The following is a 17,549-nucleotide window of genomic DNA, read 5'->3' on the forward strand; positions in this document are numbered from 1 at the left end:
AGGATTTTTTCAATTTGGACCAATTTTTGGCCCCTTAAAAACAATTTTAACCGGTTTAACCTATAAAAGAACGGTCCATAAAAATCCAATCATTTGATGACCCTAGCGCCGCTCTGCTACTTTTAGTTTCGGAAGAGATAGAGTTTGAAAATATGAAGACATCCATACATACACACATACTTTTATATATTAGATTAAAAGAAAAATTTCTTTCATCCGAGTTAAACAAGATGCCTTCAATAAGTTTCCAGACTTTTTTCGCATGGACATTTTTATTGATAGTACACACATGAAACTCTAGTCCTTTTTTAAAGTACTCTCCTTCGGCTGCAATGCACTTGTTATGCTGTTTCAACAACTTCTGGAAGGCCCCACGGAAGTCCTCTTTTGTGAGCGTGTCAATGACCCTCGTCACAGCCCTTTTCATATTCTCAATTTTTTCATAACGACAGCCTCTAAGGTTTTCCTTAAGCTTAGGGAATAACCAAAAGTCACAAGGAACAAAGTCTGGACTATATAGAAGATGAGGAACTGTCTTAATTCCCATCTTCATCAAATAGTTTGTGACAAAGATGAATTGTGAACTGGTGCATTCGTGCAAATCGTCTGCATCTTCAGTTTCTCAAGAATAATTGTGTGTACAATTCCCACCAAACTGCATTTATTGTCTCTATAGACACACGCCGGTTCTTATCCATGAAATTCTTTATTTAGCAATTCAGCTATGGTGTTGGACTTGATTACTCCTCTCACACCTCTCACCATTCCTCGCAGACTCACTGCTTTCCTTGAATCTTTTATGCCACACACAAAAAAAATGATTCTTGATTCATGCAAGATAATCCAAAAGCAGTCTGAAGCATTCCATACGTTTCTGTGGCATTTTAACAAGTTTCAAACAGAATTTTATTGCATACCGTTCTTTTAAAGTCTCCTTTAAAAATTCACCACCTGTGACGACTCTTGCTCTATGTCTGAATGCACTTTATGTAACATTTCAAATGTTTGGACCAAAAAATTGGCTGAGTAATTTAGTAGACACCGTGGAGATCAAATATTAAAAAAAAAAAAACTTTGATCCCAATTTTGATCCCTTAACATTTACTACATTGCGCTCAAATCAAGTTAAAAAGTTTGATCCATGTCCAAGTAACCTACATCTAAAATTTCAAGCATTTAGACCCAAAATTAGCGGAGGAGTTTGGTAGAGTTGTCAAAAGTCAAACCATTGAATTTTGACCCCTTGACAGCCAACATTTTGGCCTAAAACCAATTAAAAAGTTTTTCCCAAATCTCAATATCCCTTACGTCAAATTTCGACTCTGTAGATTGAAAATTGACAGAGTAGTTTGAAAGGGTAATGTACACACACAGACACGTTCACTTTTATATATAGATAGATAGAATAGATGAAAGCCTGACAAAGTAGGTTAGTAGTTTAAGAGAATAGAAAATAGACCTTGGGTATACATTCGGCTGCATAGTAACTCTCAATTCCCTTATTTTGTCCTTTAGTCCTCACATTCCATAGGCGATATTATTCTTTTTTTTTTAAACTAATTTTTTATTTAAAATCATTTTAAGATAAAAAAAAATAAAGATAAAGCCTTTCTTTTTTTTACATTTATTAATATTTCTCGTATTTAGCAAAGTAATATTTTCAATACATTATGATTTTTTATATTTTATTTTTGTCAATACAAAAAATAAAATAACTTGTCTAAAGCAATTTAACACTTATTAGCTGTACGCCTGACATTGCCCGGTCGTACAATACGCTTAAACATGATATTTTAATTTATGCAGATTGCGTATACTTTATTATAGAATAACTCCTCTATTAAATATTGTATATTACTGGGAATAATTTGCCCGGTGGACTAATTCGCAAAATAAATAAATAAATAAATAATAAATAAATAAATAAAATAAATAAAAATAATAAATAATAAATAATAATGATAATGTCGTTCATCAAATTTTTTTTGTACTTGTTTACAATATCATCTCAGCAGGTATTTGAATGCCTTGGAGAAGTCACTTCTCATTGATGTTTACTTTTAAAATATGCTAACGAAGAAATGATTTGCGGCAATTTTAAATGGTACCTCGTTTTTTTTTTAAATCGTAAATTGAACTCTTTAATGAGAAAAAATTAAAATAAAATGAGTAGATACACTCGGGATTGAACGGGGGACCATTCGATCTGTAGTGGAATGCTCTACCATTGAGCTATATCTCCAAATGACAATAGTTCTGCTTTGTCTTTTTTTTTTTTTTTAGAAGAAATGATTTGCTGAGAATTGAATCTCCCTTGACCGGTGCGATGTGAAATATTATCCTGTAAAAATTATTTTGTCATGTATAAGAAAGAAAGACTTTTTAGGATCGGATTTTTTCGATTTTCGATACTTATCGGATAAATTTCTGTACAAAACATATTTAAGAACACTGCCAGACATATAAATTACCTTCGTGTGAAATTCGTAAAAGATTGGCTCAGCCGTTTTGGAACCTATGCGAAAGGAAATTCCTCTCAGTCTCTCTCTCTCTCTTTCTCTCTCTCTCTCTCTCTCTCTCTCACACACACACACACACACACACACACACACACACACACAAAAGTGACATTTATATAATAGTAGAGATATTAGCTTGGTTTTTGATTATGAAATGGGATTTTTCAGCTTCTTAAATCAAGTGGCATCATGTCTTGTCTGAAACGATTTCCATTAAAACACTTAGAACCCTTCAATTCATAGTTACTAAATTTAGAATTACCCTACCTTACCAAAATTATTCAATTCTTTGGACACCACAAATGTTAAGATAGCACGTCTGCATTTACCGACCATTGGTTTTCACAACGTTTTTCGGGTGTGCCCGGTTCCTGACGGAAATAACGCGGAATGCTAAACTGCTACGAGAAAATTATAATGCTAAACAGGAAAAACAGGAAAATACAATAAATAAAATTATAAACATGTATCTAACACAACCCCAACCTCAACAAACTTGCACGATTAAAATTATTATATTTTTATTTCTTTCAAATAAAAAAAAAATGTCGTCCTCATGGATTCGTATTAGCTGAAAACAGACAGCGCGTTCGTTAAACATTAACGAATGCTCAACCGACCTTTTCCGATTATTTCTGTCAGCAGTCGCGCGAGCCCGAGCCAACTTCGTGAAAATCACGGGTCGATAAATGAAGGAGCACTGTTAAGATAAAAAAAAAAAAAATACCAGCATAATATTTGGATTATGGGATATCAGTTCTCGTTATCTTCAAGTCCAACATAAACAAATTCTTATTGAACCGTAGTCGTAAATAATTTGATTATACCAAATTTCCACCACAAACAATTACTACGCTACTGTCCCAATGACTACAATACACACATTACCCTTATCCTCGAGTGGTCTCCGGCCTTTGTACAAAAGCGAAAAAAATTATGTAAATTTGACATAAATTGATCATCATCTGATGATCAATTTATGTCAAATTTACATAGCTTTTGATGATCAATTTACATCAAATTTACATAACTTTTTTCTCTTTTGTACAAAGGCCCGGAGACTACTCGAGGATATGATGATCAATTTACGTCAAATTTACATAGCTTTTTTCTCTTTTGTATAAAGGCCCGGAGACCACTCGAGGATAAGGGTAAACGATGAGACGTTTCCCTTACTGTACTGCAGAAATTTAAATGTAATGTGAACAAACATTTTGCTACACAACTTCCTAATAAGGACGGTCCCCATAAAATTGGCCCCCTAATCAGAGTAACCCCTTACGTATCAGTAACAATAAACTTTGTTTCAGTAAATAAGAGGAGTAGAAGGGAATTATTCGTTTATTTTGTCCTTTAGTCCTCACATTCCACGAGTGATGTTTATGAAAAAGGGGGAAAATCACCCGCCTTAGCAATATCGTTGACTAGTTATTTTTTTTACCATGACGAAATATTTTTTAGCTTCTTACATCAAATGGTTTCATGCTTTGTCTAGAGCGATTTTCTTAATGCATAAAAATAGAATAAATGCATGTCTTACATTTTTCTAGGTCGACATCTATCCCTCTAATTCTTATCATTGGATAGTTTTTTGCTGGTTAAGTAGTATTGTTTTAGCGCCTTACGACGCGTGGCTTCATTCATTGTCTGGAGCGATTTCCATGATTTTTAAAAAATTAAGTGCGAACTGCCGAACCGTCCTATGACTCGGCAGACAGAGCTTCCTTTTTAGATGTGTATACGTGCACGCCAAACACGAAAATGTGTGTCCAACAATAGTCGACCATGGTGTCAACAAACCTTGAATGCAGATTTCAGCATTATTTCAATCGTAGTAATTATTAACCCGTTTAGAACTTTACTGACGCACGTTTCCAATTTGTTTTCTGTTTTCTAAACAGCAAATATTTTCTTGAATTACAAGCGTCGATTGCAAACAGAAGAATTCGGATTTAGAAACCTACAACGTTCTAATAAAACATGCCCAACAGAGAACAATGATTTAAAAGGCCTAGATCAATTACATATACATGGTGACCTAAAAAAAACAGGCCCCAACTCTAATTAGGCCCCGTTTCTTAGTGTTTTGTCCGAATGAAATGAAACTGTGGTCAGAACTAGTTTATTATATTCAAAACATCACATCAAAACATTAAAGTCTTTGGCCTTTTTTTCTCCGTTCTACAGCATATGTTCTAGATGGCCTCCATTTAGCTTCTTTTTTTTTTTTTTTTTTTTAGTCACCCTGTATATATATATATACACACACACACACACACACATATATATATATATATATATATATATATATATATATATATATATATATATATATATATATTCGTGTGTGTGTGTGTGTGTGTGTGTGTGTGTGTGTGTATACAGAGTGCCCACAAAGTCTGGCTACATAATCTACAGGGTGCCTACAAAGTCTGGCTACATAATCTACAGGGTGCTTCCACAAAGTCTGGCTACATAATGTAGCCAAACTTTGTGGGCACCCTGTATATATATATATATATATATATATATATATATATATATATATATATATATATATATATATATATATATATATATATACACTAGCTGGGAGACCTGATGTTTTTTGGGATTGAATGATCAACTAATGATTCACACTTCCATATTTTAATTGTCTTCGAAATCAGTGTAATCGCCAATTTCTAAAACAAATTCATTGATTGCCTGCTCTAGTCTCGTACCCATCGCAGTGCACCGAGAGGAAGTTTTACATGCCTGACCGCAATGACTTCTTAGTTCTTTTTTCTTTAGTCTTCAGATTCTATGAGCGATGTTTTTGACACAAGGGAAAGAATTGCTTTATTCGGTATAGGAATCTATTTAAGTCCAAATTATCGATGGTAAAATTACGTTGACATATCGGTTCTCGTTAGGTCACAAAATGTCTAATGAGGAGCATAGAAAATGACACTTGAGTTTATTTTCAACAGCTTCGTGACTCTTGCTTCCCTTAATTTGACCTTTAGATCTTACATTCGATGATCGACGTTTCTAACAAAGGGAGAACAATTGATGTTTTCTCTGTTTCAATCCTCAATCCATCAAACACGTATAGTTGTAAGTTTTTCACATTGAATCATTAAGTTGTCCCAAAAGTTCGTAAACATTTTTGAAAAATTGAACTTTTATGCAATTTTAAATTGTATTTTGCGTTTCTATTCTTATAGCGATCTTCATCTTTCTATTCCAGATGGCAATTGATAAAATTGAGCTGCAAGTTTTGATTCGTTACTGCTAAAAGCGAGATCTTTCAACCAGGAAAGCCGCAGAAGAGATTCGCGCTGCCGAAGGTGAAGGGACAATTAAAGATGTGACGATCTCAAAGTGGTACAAGCGTTTCGATTCTTGCGACAGAAGTCTTGAAGATAAACGTCGTTCGAGACGGCCGTTTGAGTTGGATGGTAGAGGTTTTAAAACCAGGTTGGACATTGCGCCTCCATTGATTACTCGAGCAGTTAAAAAATCGACAATACGCCGACACTTGAAGCAACATGATTTTGTTCACAAAATGTTGCGCCAAAATCGGCATGAACGCACTGAAATACAAACCAACAGACAAGTTGAAATTTGCACTCAATTGCTAAGCAATCCATTGGACGAACGTTTTCTGGAAGCACGTTATGACATCGTACGAAAAATAGCCCAGCATAATCGAGACAAGCGATGGGTTCAGAAAAAGCAAGAAACAGCGTCGGTTCCAAAACAAGATCGATTTGGCAAGAAAGTCACGTTTTGCGTTTGGTGGAACTTTGGCAGAATTATGCATTTAAAGTTGGCTCCGAATCGTCGTGCCATTTGTGTCAATGTTTACTCATAATAACGATGCAATTAGCAATCTTCTCTGATTTATTCGTGCGGAATTAAGAAAAAATAGGAGGCATTACATTTGCAAGTTTTTAACAAACTTATAAGAAATCAGAAATTGTAAGAAGCTTATTAAAAAGAAAACAGAAAACAGTAGTAAGTTAATAAAGAACAGAAGACCACTGAGAACTTTAGACACAAGAAATAATAACCGGATAATGTCACATTGGTATGCGGAGATTATGTTCAGGAGGTTAAGTGTTTGTGCCATGAGACCCAAACGGAATGACGGATCACTCCCCTGTTTTGCGAAACACTTTTACAAAGTTTGCCAAACGAATACTGTTGTTATCGTGTACAATGATCTGAGAACTCGTGTGCTAACATGATTATATCGTATATATTGTTTCAAAATGAAATTATTGAGTACTAGCCCGGCGTTGCCCGGTCGTTAAATACACTTAAACATGACATTTTAATTTATGCAGATTGCGCATATATTATTAGAGAATCAATTCTTTATTGAATATTATATATCTTAGAACTAGTGTGCTAACATGATTATATCGTATATATTATTTCAAAATGAAATTATTGAGTACTAGCCCGGCGTTGCCCGGTCGTTAAATACACTTAAACATGATATTTTAATTTATGCAGATTGCGTATATATTATTAGAGAATCAATTCGTTATTGAATATTATATATCTGAGAACTCGTGTGTTAACATGATTATTTTAATTTATGCAGATTGCGTATATATTATTAGAGAATCAATTCGTTATTGAATATTATATATCTGAGAACTCGTGTGCTAGCATGATTATGATTGTTTCAAAATGAAATTATTGAGTACTAGCCCGGCGTTGCCCAGTCGTTAAATACACTTAAACATGATATTTTAATTTATGCAGATTACGTATTTATTATTAGAGAATTCTTTATTGAATATTATATATTACGAACGAATAATTTGCCCGGTGCATTAATTCGAAAAAAAAATAATAATAAATAGATAATAATAATATCGTTCATCAAATTCCATTCCATTTTTTTTTTTTTTACAATATCACGTCAGCTGATATTTAGAGTTGACGATCTTAAAAATAGTTTTTTTCCTTCATAGATAAAAAAGAAGAATTTTCACAGGGAAATATTTTACGAAACACCGGTGTAATGTAAAATATTTACCTGTAAAAATTCTTTTTTTTTATCTATAAAAGAAGAAATACTATTTTTAAGATTGGATTTTTTCGATTTACGGCACTTATCGGATGAATTTCTGTACCAAACATATCTAAGAACACTGCCAGACATATAAATTATCTTTGTTTGAAATTGGCAAAAGATAGGCTCAGCCGTTTCGGAACCTATGAGGAAGGAACTAACACACACGTGTGACTTTTATACAATGGTGAAGATATTGGGTCAAGATTAGTAGTCATCCACAGAGAGACAGTATCGCTGTAGCACACCTCTTTAGTTTGACTAGACTAGCCTCCAGTCCAAGTCAGGGATTCAACTTACAACCATCTAACTGATAGTTGACAGCAATTACGATAACACGAGCGGGGCATGACACTAGTTCTGGTATGGCACTTCACAAAGTGACGGAGCCGTGCAGTCAAGCGGAGAGTTATCCGCGCTCGTAACATTATACAAATAATAAACAACTAAAGTGAAAATAATCGTCCAAATAATTCAAATCATACAATTTTGTCTTCGTTTATCTCACAAATTGCTCTTTGTCTGATGCCGATAAATTTCCATTCACTCTTGCTATGCTTGTCAACCCTCTCCCCCGACCCACCAGCTCTACCCATATTTTTGAAATAGAGCAAGAAAACTATTTGTCGAAGTACGCAACATTTTCAACATCACAATGTGGGGTGACTAATGGTTTGCACATGTTCCCCCATTTCAAGGCTAACATCGCAAACCAAAACCACTTTAACCTAACCGACATTTTGAAAAACATTTTGAATGAATAACTTTGAAAATTAAAGTTACATTTCAAAATTAAAATTTAATGAGGGCGCATGATTTGCGTTATTTGTATTATTTTAATACTGTTATGATGTTGGATATTATTTCGGACGATGTAACCTCTGATATATATATATATATGATTATATGATGATTGCAACGTCTTAGACACTTAAAGTTCATGAGCCCAAAAATGACTTTTTTTTAGTCCTACTGGTGAATTCACACGCTCAAGCAGGCATGACATTGAAGACGGTCATTGAGATCAATTATTACATGTGTCCAGCATTTAAAGCCTCAACGCGTCACAACTTTTCCATCGCCACGGGACCATTTTTATAGACAAATGCCTGAGGGAGTATCTATACACAGATGGCGTTACAGTCTTAGCTTTGTACGACAGCTAAGTCTCTCTCTCGGTTTAAAATGTTGAGATCCAGCAACAAGCAAGAGCAAGATAGCCAGCAACAAGTTAAACTGCAGACCAGCTTAATGCAGGTACTGGTCTCCCGTTTTATGGTTTTTTAAATCAGAGATTTGCTTCTCCTAGAAAAGTTGCCTTCACCACGGCCTACGGGAGCCCTCTCCACCCAACACACACATACATACACACAAACACACACGGTGCTAGTTGGCCGTTGACCCCGAAAAAGGGTTCATATATATATATATATATATATATATATATATATATATATATATTAGCGTTGGGACGATTATCGGAATCGAGAATCGGAAAAATCGGAGGATTTAGGGGTATCTGAATCGATATCGGAATAAGAAAAATTGATGCCTATTTTCCGATGCCAAAACGATTCTTTTAATTGCCTTTTTTATTTTATTTTGGTGAAAGTAAAATCTTCAATTTCTGGTAATGATGATTAAATAATAAATATTTATTTATTTTAAAATACCAGTGAAGCTAAAATCGATAGACCATCCTCCACAGTTGTATTTTGATATTTAGTAAAACATATGCATATTTAACATGTGTTATTACGAAAATAGGGAACATTAACAATCTTATAGTTAAATAATGAGAGATGTATAAAGAATCGGGATCAGAATCGGTAATTCTATCAGAATCGGGAATTTAGCACGGAATCAGTAATTGTATCGGAATCGGGAAAAATATTGAAATCGTCCCATCACTAATACATACATACATACATACATACATACATACATACATTAGTGTTGGGTCGATTAATCAGAATCGGGAGTCGGAAAAATCGGAACTTTTAGGGGTATCGGAATCGGAAAAATTATAGCCTAATTTCTGATTCAAAACCGATTCTTTTAATTTTTCTTTTTACAATAAAAAATGAAAAAAAAAAACACAACTTTTTTATTAGAAGTTGTTCATTTACAACATAAGACTGAGAAGGGCCACAGAATGTGTTATAAATCTCATTTACAGATTTAACATTGATTTGCAATGTTTATTTTCTTTTATTTATTGGCCATTTATCGAAAGATAACTTGCCTATTACCCTTGTAAACTCATCGCATCTATTCGCTAAATGCCTATATGCCTCTATCCGAGGGGGTCCACTAGATTATTAAAACGGTTTAAATGCTCTGGACGGGGTTTTTAAATTTTGTTGGCGCCATCTGTACATTGGCGGTGTCTATCATCGGCTTCTTCTGAAATAAAGCTTTTATGGCACTTCTCTTTGGACGCAAATGAAAAATATAGATGAAAATCGCCAATGAGTGTATCAAAATCTTGGAAATAATCATTCAATCAATACAAATTTTTCCCCGATTATTCAGTGAAGAACGAACTTTATTATGGTGTATTTTTTTCATAATCGATATTTCTCTATATTTTTTGCTTATAAACTCCCCTTCTTTTTTGTGGGTACAAATATGCTTAAAATAATCAGCCGAAACCGATCAAAATATAATGTATCGTGGGGAGGGTGACGATTGTAAATAAAATAAACAAACAAAAAAACTGCGCACTATCAGATTTTAACGTTGAAAATCAAAATTTTGAATGTGTTTTATTTTCATCTTTTGTGCTTTGGAGTGCGAAATTCGCTGAATATATAAATAATAATTATTATCTTTCAGATTAGCAAAAAAAAAAAAAATCATATATTTTCATTATTTTTATGAAACCACTACTTTTACATATTTGAAAAATAAATTAATAATTTTCTTTTAGCGAACCCAATATTGCAAATATACCATACGAAGTGTTTTGAAAAATCGATACCAAAATTTTTTTTATTGGTTAATTTATTTTTAGTTTTCTAGCTTTTAGAGGAGGGGTGAGGGGAAAGAAGTGCTTAAGTATACGAAAACTGCACTTCCCTCCCCTCTCACCCGAATGATAACAACATCAACTGTAACAACAACAACAACAACAACAACAACAACAACAACAACAACAACAAAAACAACGACAACAACTGTAACAACAAGCAAGAACAGCAACAAAAACAACAGCAAAAACAACTGCAATAACAACAGCAACAGAAAACAACTGCAACAACAACACCAAAAACAACTGCAACAGCAAAAACAGCAACACGAGCAACATCACCAACAACAGAAAAAGCAACTACAACAACAACAAAAACAACTGCAAAATGACACTAAAAACAATAGCAACAACAACGCCACCAATAAGAGCAGCAAAAACAACAACTGCAGCAGCAACAACAACAACTGCACGTAGAACTGATACACATAATTATTTTTCAATTTAATCTTAATCAAATACATATTTAATTAAAAAATAAAGTAAAAAATTAAACTAATTAACAAAATATATCGATTATTAATTTCCATTCCTTTTTTTTATTATTTAAATTCAAAAAATGCAATAAAAAGAAAACTGCTTATATGTTAAGAAGTTTTTTAAGTTTTAAACAAATGAATAAATATTCATATTACGTGATTCTCCAGATTACTTTTAGCAATTTTTTTTTCACAAATTTTCAGTCGATGTAAACTCCATCTTTTTTCAGGTTCACACCATAGATATACAACAGTAAGTACAGAAATAACTCCCTTATATATATATATATATATATATATATATATATATATATATATATATATATATATATACATATATATGTATATATATATATATATACATATATATGTATATATATATATATATATACATATATATGTATATATATACATATATATACATATATATGTATGTATATATACATATATATAAATATATATATGTATATATATGTATATATATATATATATATATATATATATATATATATTAGGGGATGTACCTGGCGTTGCCCGGTATTAAACGTAATGTTAAATTTCTTTACAATAATTAAATAAAAAAAAACGGAAAGAAAATGAGACATTTGCATGCAAGTATTATGTCTCCCTATTATGTCTTTTTATTATGTCTTTTTATTATGTCTTTTCATTATGTCTCCCTATAATGTCTTTTTATTATGCCTTATTATGTCTTTTTATTATGTCTTCTTATTATGTCTTTTTATTATGTCTTTTTATTATGTCTTTTTATTATGTCTTCCTATTATGTCTTACTATTATGTCTTGTTATTATGTCTCCCTATTATGTCTTTTTATTATGTCTTTTTATTATGTCTTTTCATTATATCTTTTTATTATGTCTCCCTATTATGTCTTTTTATTATGTCTCGCTATTATGTCTTTTTATTATGTCTCCCTATTATGTCTTTTCATTATGTCTTCCTATTATGTCTTTTTATTATTTCTTTTTATTATGTCTTCTTATTATTTCTTTTTATTATGTCTCCTTATTATGTCTTTTTATTATGTCTTTTTATTATGTCTCCCTATTATGTCTTTTTATTATCTCTTTTCATTATGTCTCCCTATAATGTCTTTTTATTATGTCTTCTTATTATGTCTTTTTATTATGTCTTCTTATTATGTCTTTTTATTATGGCTTTCTATTATGTCTTTTTATTATGTCTTTTTATTATGTCTTTTTATTATGTCTCCCTATTATGTCTTTTTATTATGTCTTCTTATTATGTCTTCTTATTATGTATTTTTATTATGTCTTTTTATTATGTCTCCCTATTATGTCTTTTTATTATGTCTCCCTATTATGTGTTTTTATTAAGTCTTCTTATTATTTCTTTTTATTATTTTTTTTGATTATGTCTCCCTATTATGACTTTTTATTATGTCTCCCTATTATGTCTTTTCATTATGTCTTCCTATTATGTCTTTTTATTATTTCTTTTTATTATGACTTCTTATTATTTCTTTTTATTATGTCTTCCTAATTTGTCTTTTTATTATGTCCTTTTTATTATGTCTTTTGTTATGTCTTTTTATTATGTCTTCTTATTATGTCTTTTTATTATATCTCCCTATTATGTCTTTTTATTATGTCTTTTTATTATGTCTCCCTATTATGTCTTTTTATTATGTCTTCCTATTATGTCTTTTTATTATGTCTTTTTTGTTATGTCTTTTTATTATGTCTTTTTATTATGTCTCCCTATTATGTCTTTTTATTATGTCTTCTTATTATGTCTTTTTATTATGTCTCCCTATAATGTCTTTTTATTATGTCTTCTTATTATGTCTTTTTATTATGTCTCCCTATTATGTCCTTTTATTATGTCTTCTTATTATGTCTTTTTATTATGTCTCCCTATTATGTCTTTTTATTATGTCTTTTTATTATTTCTTTTTATTATGTCTTTTCATTATGTCTTTTTATTATGTGTCCCTATTATGTCTTGTAATTATGTCTTCTGATTATGTCTTTTTATTATGTTTTCTTATTATGTCTTTTTATTATGTCTTTTTATTATTCCTATTATGTCTTTTTATTATTCCTATTATGTCTTTTTATTATGTCTTCTTATTTTGTCCTTTTATTATGTCTTTTTATTATGTCTTTTTATTATGTCTCCCTATAATGTCCTTTTATTATGTCTCCCTATTATTTATTTTATTATGTCTTTTTATTATGTCTTTTTATTATGTCTCCCTATAATGTCTTTTTATTATGTCTCCCTATTATTTCTTTTTATTATGTCTTTTTATTAGGTCTTTTTATTATGTCTTTTTATTATGTCTCCCTATTATGTCTTTTTATTATGTCTTTTTATTATGTCTCCCTATTATTTCTTTTTATTATGTCTTTTTACTATGTCTTTTTATTATGTCTCCCTATAATGTCTTTTTATTATGTCTTCTTATTATGTCTTTTTATTATGTCTTCTTATTATGTCTTTTTATTATGTCTCCCTATTATGTATTTTTATTATGTCTTTTTATGATGTCTCCTTATGATGTATTTTTATTATGTCTTTTTATTATGTCTCCCTATTATGTCTTTTTATTATTTCTTATTATTATTTCTTTTTATTATTACTTTTTATTATGTCTCCCTATTATGTATTTTTATTATGTCTCCCTATTATGTCTTTTCATTATGTCTTCCTATTATGTCTTTTTATTATGTCTTTTTATTATGTCTTTTCATGATGTCTCCCTATTATGTATTTTTATTATGTCTCCCTATTATGTCTTTTCATTATGTCTTCCTATTATGTCTTTTTATTATGTCTTTTTATTATGTCTCCCTATTATGTATTTTTATTATGTCTCCTTATTATGTCTTTTCATTATATCTTCCTATTATGTCTTTTTATTATGTCTTTTTATTATGTCTTTTCATTATGTCTTTTTATGATGTCTCCCTATTATGTATTTTTATTATGTCTTTTTATGACGTCTCCTTATTATGTATTTTTATTATGTCTTTTTATTATGTCTCCCTATTATGTCTTTTTATTATGTCTTCTTATATTTTCTTTTTATTTTTAGTTTTTATTATGTCTCCCTATTATGTATTTTTATTATGTCTCCCTATTATGTCTTTTCATTATGTCTTCCTATTATGTCTTTTTATTATTTCTTTTTATTATGTCTTCTTATTATTTTTTTTATTATGTCTTCCTATTATGTCGTTTTATTATGTCTTCTTATTATGTCTTTTTATTATGTCTCCCTATTATGTCTTTTTATTATGTCTCCCTATTATGTCTTTTTATTATGTCGTTTTATTATGTCTCCCTATTATGTCTTTTTATTATGTCTTCTTATTATGTCTTTTTATTATGTCTTTTTATTATGTCTTTTTATGATGTCTCCCTATTATGTCTTTTTATTATGTCTTTTTAGTATGTCTTCCTATTGTGTCTTTTTATTATGCCTTCTTATTTTGTCTTTTTATTATGTCTTCCTATAATGTCTTTTTATTATGTCTCCCTATCATGTCTTTTTATTGTCTTCTTATTATGTCTTTTTATTATATCTTTTTATTATGTCTCCCTATTATGTCTTTGTATTATGTCTTTTTATTATGTCTTTTTATTGTGGGTTTTTATTATGTCTTTGTATTATGTCTTTTTATTATGTCTTTTTATTATGCCTTCTTATTTTGTCTTTTTATTATGTCTTTTTATTATGTCTACTTATTATGTCTTTTTATTATGTCTTTTTATTATGTCTCCCTATTATGTCTTTTTATTATGTCTTTTTATTGTGTCTTTTTATTATGTCTTTTTATTGTGTCTTTTTATTATGTCTATTTATTGTGTCTTTTTATTATGTCTTTTTATTATGTCTTTTTATTATTACTTTTTATTATGTCTCCCTATTATGTCTTTTTATTATGCCTTTTTATTATGTCTTTTTATTATGTCTTTTTATTATTACTTTTTATTATGTCTCCCTATTATGTCTTTTCATCATGTCTTTTTATTATGTCTCCCTATTATGTCTTTTTATTATGTCTTTTTAGTATGTCTTTTTATTGTGTCTTTTTATTATGTCTTTTTATTATGTCTTTTTATTATGTCTTCTTATTATGTCTTTTTATTATGTCTACTTATTATGTCTTTTTATTATGTCTTTTTATTATGTCTCCCTATTATGTCTTTTTATTATGTCTTCTTATTATGTCTTTTTATTATGTCTTTTATTATGTCTTTTTATTGTGTCTTTTTATTGTGTCTTTTTATTATGTCTCCCTATTATGTCTTTTTACTGTGTCTTTTTATTGTGTCTTTTTATTATGTCTTTTTATTATGTCTCCCTATTATGTCTTTTTATTATGTCTTCTTATTATGTCTTTTTATTATGTCTTTTTATTGTGTCGTTTTATTATGTCTCCCTATTATGTCTTTTTATTATGTCTTCTTATTATGTCTTTTTATTATGTCTTTTTATTATGTCTTTTTATGATGTCTCCCTATTATGTCTTTTTATCATGTCTTTTTATTATGTCTCCCTATTATGTCTTTTTATTATGTCTTTTTATTATGTCTCCCTATTATGTCTTTTTATTATGTCTTCTTATTATTTCTTTTTATTATTTTTTTTGATTATGTCTCCCTATTATTACTTTTAATTATGTCTCCCTATTATGTCTTTTCATTATGTTTTCTTATTATGTCTTTTTATTATTTCTTTTTATTATTTCTTCTTATTATTTCTTTTTATTATGTCTTCCTATTATGTCTTTTTATTATGTCTCCCTGTTATGTCTTTTTATTATGTCCTCTTATTATGTCTTTTTATTATTTTTTTTTATTATGTCTCCCTATTATGTCTCCCTATTATGTCTTTTTATTTTGTCTTCTTATTATGTCTTTTTAATATTTCTTTTTATTATGTCTCCCTATTATGTCTTTTTATTATGTTTTCTTATTATGTCTTTTTATTATGTCTTCTTATTATGTCTTTTTGTTATGTCTTCCTATTATGTCACTTATTACCAAAACCCAAATCCTTTCTTCTTGTACTGTATCTGTACAAAACTGTGTTGATCACGCATCGGGTTTCAAAGTCATCAATGGAATCCCAGAATAAATCCAAAAATGATAGAGAAGAAATCGTCTTCCACATTGATGGACTACAATAACTAATAACTATTTCATTGTCTTTTCTAAACAGTTCACTTTTTGTAAATTAAAAAAAATTACTTGAGCTGAGATCGAAACCAAAACCAAATATATAATGAATAATATCTCCCACATTTTGACATGTGATCTTCGCAGTCACGCTCGTGCAGTTTCTGATCAACCATTAATTTGTATGAATGGAGCTGCATATCAGTATATTTCCTCTTACTGTTCGATAAGACAGTGCCAATACCAAAGCATGACTGCGAGCTGAACGTCTAGGAGACTGAGTAACGGAAAGTCTCACAGCTCGAAAACTGTCTCACGTTTGAGCGCTTTCAAGTGGCTTCCTTTTAAGTGCCAAACTTGTAGCTCTGAAATTTACAACTCATAGCTGTCTTGATTTTCTCTCTGGAACAGCATCATGCCGCTCTAACTTTTAATGAACTCGGAAAGCTTTTAGTGTTGTAGTTACAGATTCACCATTCTTCAAAAATACTTATACAGTAAAAACACAATTGACACCATATATTTATGAGGGTACCTGAAAAAATGGCAAGTTGTTAGCTAAATGAAACATCATTGCCATTTGCATGAGTTCATTAGCTACATGTAGTTGAACGTTTTAAAAAATGAGAGCTAATTCTGCTTCAGATTATAATAATTTTATTGTTTTTTGGTTTTTACGTATTTTCTTACATTGACTCGAATGTTTTATCTAAGAATAATTACTGTACTGATAATCTTGCTCTTGCTTGCTTTAAACAAGAAAATGTTTTAACCAATGCAACAACAGTTTCAAAAATAAATACAATAGCTAATTTCATTACGATTTGTTTTTTACTTACGTCCATCCCTAATAAGGCATACCGTCACTTGGACGTAAGGGCTACTATTTGGGACAATGCCTAAGAAATATTAACAACATGCTGGTTTACGTTACATTTAAACTTCTGCCTATCAGTATGGTAAGGGAAACAGGTAGCAGGAAGGGAATTCCAAAGTCTAGCTGCTCGAGGGAAGAAACTATTAGAGTAGAAATCTTTCTAGAATTTACGGACTTCAAGAGTGAAGGGGTGTGATTTGTTGCTAAACGGGTTTGTCGGGGATATGTACGTCGAGGGGACACGAGTGCAACAAGTTCATCAGAGCACATTCCATTAAAATACTTGAGATGCAACATTGCACATTGCACATTCCATTAAAACACAGAGATGCAACATTGCAGCGATGGGACAGGGGTTGGAGTTTAGTTGACAAAGCGGGACTTATTAGATTGAA

The 17,549-nt window shown here is 30.3% G+C and overlaps 1 protein-coding gene across 1 annotated transcript in view; it reads left to right on the forward strand.

Moving 5' to 3' along the window:
• LOC145259603 (collagen alpha-1(XII) chain-like) overlaps positions 1-17,549 on the forward strand; it is a 150,659-nt gene that overhangs the window by 45,944 nt on the left and 87,166 nt on the right. The window lies entirely within an intron of this gene.

The sequence above is a fragment of the Euprymna scolopes genome, chromosome 35 (assembly GCF_053919585.1).
Source record: "Euprymna scolopes isolate OS-2025 chromosome 35, ASM5391958v1, whole genome shotgun sequence".
NCBI lineage: Eukaryota > Metazoa > Mollusca > Cephalopoda > Sepiida > Sepiolidae > Euprymna > Euprymna scolopes.